This window comes from Oncorhynchus gorbuscha, linkage group LG07 (genome assembly GCF_021184085.1).
Source record: "Oncorhynchus gorbuscha isolate QuinsamMale2020 ecotype Even-year linkage group LG07, OgorEven_v1.0, whole genome shotgun sequence".
In the NCBI taxonomy this organism is placed as follows: domain Eukaryota; kingdom Metazoa; phylum Chordata; class Actinopteri; order Salmoniformes; family Salmonidae; genus Oncorhynchus; species Oncorhynchus gorbuscha.
This window is the reverse complement of record NC_060179.1, coordinates 57,783,218-57,788,377: the sequence shown is the minus strand read 5'-3', so window position 1 is coordinate 57,788,377 and position 5,160 is coordinate 57,783,218.

The following is a 5,160-nucleotide window of genomic DNA, read 5'->3' as shown; positions in this document are numbered from 1 at the left end:
TATATAACAAAGTATTGAGATAAACTTTTATTGACCAAATACTTATTTTCCACCATAATTTGCAAATAAATTAATTACAAATCCTACAATGTGATTTTCTGGATTTTCTTTTCTCATTTTGTCTGTCATAGTTGAAGTGTACCTATGTTCTCACCCCATATATATATATATATATATATATATATATATATATATATATATATATATATATATATATATATATATATATATATATATATATATATATATATATATATATAGTACCAGTCAAACGTTTGGACACACCTACTCATACAGGGGTTTTTCTTTATTTTGACTACTTTATACATTCTATAATAATAGTGAAGACATCACAACTATGAAATAACACATATGGAATCATGTAGTACCCAAAAAAGTAAGAATATATTTTAGATTTCTAGATTCTTCAAAGTAGCAACCCTTGATGACAGCTGAGCACTTGTTGGCTGCTTTTCTTTCACTCTGCTGTCCAACTCATTTCAATTGGGTTGAGGTCAGGTGATTGTGGAGGCCAGGTCATCTGATGCAGCACTCCATCACTCTCCTTCTTGGTTAAATAGCCCTTACACAGCCTGGAGGTGTGTTTTGCGTCATTGTCCTGTTGAAAAACAAATGATAGTCCCACTAAGCGCAAACCAGATGGGATAGTGTATTGCTGTAGAATGCTGTGGTAACTATGCTGGTTAAGTGTGCCTTGAATTCTAAATAAATCTCTGACAGTGTCACCAGCAAAGCACCCCAACACCATCACACCTCCTCCTCCATGCTTCACGGTGGGAGCCACACATGCAGAGATCATCTGTTCACCTACTCTGCACAAAGACACAGCGGTTGGAACTAAAAATCTCTCATTTAGAATCATCAGAGTAAAGGATTTCCATTGCTTGTGTTTCTTGGCCCAAGCAAGTCTCTTCTTATTATTGGTGTCCTTTAGTAGTTGTTTCTTTGCAGCAATTCGACCATGAAGGCCTGATTCACGCAGTCTCCTCTGAACAGTTGATGTTGAGAAGTGTCTGTTACTTGAATTCTGAGATGCATTTATTTGGGCTGCAATTTCTGAGGCTAGTAACTGTAATGAACTTATCCTCTGCAGCAGAGGTAACTCTGGGTCTTCCTTTCCTGTGGTGGTCCTCATGAGAGCCAGTTTCATTATAGTGCTTGATGGTTTTTCCGACTTGACTGACGTTCATGTCTAAAAGTAATAACAGACTGTCGTTTCTCTTTGTTTATTTAAGCTGTTCTTGCCATGATATGGACTTGGTCTTTTATCAAATAGGGCTATCTTCTGTATACCAACCCTACCTTGTCACAACACAACTGATTGGCTCAAATGAACTTTTAACAGAGAGAATGCCAAGAGTGTGCAAAGCTGTCATCAAGGAAAAAGGTGGCTAATCTCAAATATAAAATATATCTTCATTTGTTTAACACTTTCTTGGTTACTACATGATTCCATATGTGTTATTTCATTGTTTTGATGTCTTCAGTATTATTCTACAAAGTAGATAATAGTAAAAATAAAGAAAAGCCCTGGAATGAGTAGGTGTGTCCAAACTTTGACTGGTATTGTATATATTCATTTTTTTTACACATATAACCCATTTTTGGGGGGCGAAGCACAAAACAACCTTTATACTCCAACTAAACCGGTACTGGTTACCTTCAGACAATAGCAAAATGTAGAACACCATCGCCATGTATCCACACCATGTATCATTCACATCATCAGCCTACACATGCTGAGAGTTTAAAGCTACACCAGACACACCACCCTCCTCAATTCCCCCCATAACCTACCTCCCAGGCTAGTTTTGGTTAGCCTCCTTACTCCCATTTCCAGGAATGGCCTGGGACACTTGGCCCCAAGGCAGACCTAACCCTGCAACAGGAGCCACGGTCAACACTGCCCTCCCAGTTCTCGCCCCCAGACCCTTCATCCAGAGGACTAAGCTCGGTCAACACTGCCCTCCCAGTTCTCGCCCCCAGCAGACCCTGCATCCAGAGGACTAAGCTCGGTCAACACTGCCCTCCCAGTTCTCGCCACCAGACCCTGCATCCAGTGGACTAAGCTCAGTCAACACTGCCCTCCCAGTTCTCGCCACCAGACCCTGCATCCAGTGGACTGAGCTCGGTCAACACTGCCCTCCCAGTTCTCGCCCCCAGACCCTTCATCCAGTGGACTGAGCTCGGTCAACACTGCCCTCCCAGTTCTCGCCACCAGACCCTGCATCCAGTGGACTAAGCTCGGTCAACACTGCCCTCCCAGTTCTCGCCACCAGACCCTTCATCCAGAGGACTAAGCTCGGTCAACACTGTCCTCCCAGTTCTCGCCACCAGACCCTTCATCCAGAGGACTAAGCTCGGTCAACACTGCCCTCCCAGTTCTCGCCACCAGACCCTGCATCCAGTGGACTAAGCTCGGTCAACACTGCCCTCCCAGTTCTCGCCACCAGACCCTTCATCCAGAGGACTAAGCTCGGTCAACACTGCCCTCCCAGTTCTCGCCACCAGACCCTTCATCCAGAGGACTAAGCTCAGTCAACACTGCCCTCCCAGTTCTCGCCACCAGACCCTTCATCCAGAGGACTAAGCTCGGTCAACACTGCCCTCCAGTTCTCGCCCCCTGACCCTTCATCCAGAGGACTAAGCTCGATCAACACTGCCCTCCCAGTTCTCGCCCCCAGACCCTTCATCCAGTGGACTAAGCTCGGTCAACACTGCCCTCCCAGTTCTCGCCCCCAGACCCTTCATCCAGAGGACTAAGCTCGATCAACACTGCCCTCCCAGTTCTCGCCCCCAGACCCTTCATCCAGTGGACTAAGCTCGGTCAACACTGCCCTCCCAGTTCTCGCCACCAGACCCTGCATCCAGTGGACTAAGCTCGGTCAACACTGCCCTCCCAGTTCTCGCCACCAGACCCTTCATCCAGAGGACTAAGCTCGGTCAACACTGTCCTCCCAGTTCTCGCCACCAGACCCTTCATCCAGAGGACTAAGCTCGGTCAACACTGCCCTCCCAGTTCTCGCCACCAGACCCTGCATCCAGTGGACTAAGCTCAGTCAACACTGCCCTCCCAGTTCTCGCCCCCAGACCCTTCATCCAGAGGACTAAGCTCGGTCAACACTGCCCTCCCAGTTCTCGCCACCAGACCCTGCATCCAGTGGACTAAGCTCGGTCAACACTGCCCTCCAGTTCTCGCCCCCAGACCCTTCATCCAGAGGACTAAGCTCGATCAACACTGCCCTCCCAGTTCTCGCCCCCAGACCCTTCATCCAGTGGACTAAGCTCGGTCAACACTGCCCTCCCAGTTCTCGCCCCCAGACCCTTCATCCAGTGGACTAAGCTCGGTCAACACTGCCCTCCCAGTTCTCGCCACCAGACCCTGCATCCAGTGGACTAAGCTCGGTCAACACTGCCCTCCCAGTTCTCGCCACCAGACCCTGCATCCAGTGGACTAAGCTCGGTCAACACTGCCCTCCCAGTTCTCGCCACCAGACCCTTCATCCAGAGGACTAAGCTCGGTCAACACTGTCCTCCCAGTTCTCGCCACCAGACTCTTCATCCAGAGGACTAAGCTCGGTCAACACTGCCCTCCCAGTTCTCGCCACCAGACCCTTCATTCAGAGGACTAAGCTCGGTCAACACTGCCCTCCCAGTTCTCGCCCCCAGACCCTTCATCCAGTGACTTGAGGGATGTCTGTCAAATGCTCAGTCTGCTCTGCTCTCACGTGGCTGGCCAGGGATCTTCAAAAAGGCTCAGCTCACTCAACAATTAGCTGCAGATGACCCTATGCCTGTTAGCTCTTATGGGAATGAGCTTACTCTCCCCGCTGACTATAAAATGTTCTAGGGGGCTTGGGCTAATGCACATAAATGTGCGAAGTATGATTTTAAAACATTTACACAATTGACATTTGGATACACGACTAATGTCCTGATATTCTGGTTCTATCAGAAACATGGTTAAATGGATCCATCTCTGATAAAGTACATTGAAGTGAATGATTAGAATGTATTGAGATGTGACAGGTTACACAAAGGGGCAGGAGTGGCCATATATGTCAAATCTGCTGGTTGTAGACGTGTCCATAAATCAGAATAAAAATGTATTTGTTGCTGGGATTTATCCACGAAACTGCAAAATACTCATCCTTGTTTAACTTTTCCACTCAATGGTTTTTACACGACATGTTTCCGCTCTGATTTAGCCACTGTCTCCTGTATTCATGACCCTGAGTTGGCTCTAGAAAATGTATCCTCCATATTTATTCCTCTGGCAGATAAACACATCCCTTTAAAACAATTCAGAGTCAAAGATAGATTGAACACTTGGTTTTTTTTTTGAGTTATTGGAGCTCATTCAGATGAGTTATCAGGCCTGGGCCAAAGCAAGGAAAACGGACTCTGTAGTGGTCTGACAACCTTTCAGACAATTGAGAAAAAGATGTATTATCTTGATTAAGAAAACTAAATCAAGCTATTTTTTAAAGCTCTATCTCTGACTGCTGGTGATCCTTAACATTTTTTGGAAAACAGTAAACTGAAGCATACAAATTCCTCTTCTTCCCTGGCTAAGCAAGTTCTGTCTGACTGGCAGCGTAACTGAGAAGAATGAGATAAGTGATGCTTTTAATCATGATTTTTTATCTCGGCAGGCTTTCTATTTGAGACAAACGGTGGTGCATTTGACCCTGGTCCGTCAATCGACTGCTCTTCCCTCTGCCAGCCTCTAGCTGACTCGACGGTTTACCCGTCAACTTCTGGTGAATCTTTGTTTTCATTTCAACAATTTACTATCTGTGATGTGCTGGATGCCTTGCTTAAGATTGATGTAAAACAAATCCACTGGGGCTGATATGCTTGATCCATTTTTTTGCTCATATTAACTCATTAACTCATATTTACCTGACGATTATATCTGGTACCGCCCCCAAGGTTTGGAAGGCGGACCATGCTCTTCCCCTTCACAAAGGTGGTGACCCTTGTGACCTAAATCATTATTGGCCTATTTCTAAACCTTCTTGCCTAGGTAAAATAGTATAATCCTCAATTAACTCTCAGCTAAAATATTACTTATCTTTGAAATGTATGCTTATTGTACAGTTGGGTTTTAGACCGGGCCATAGCATTCTCTGCTGC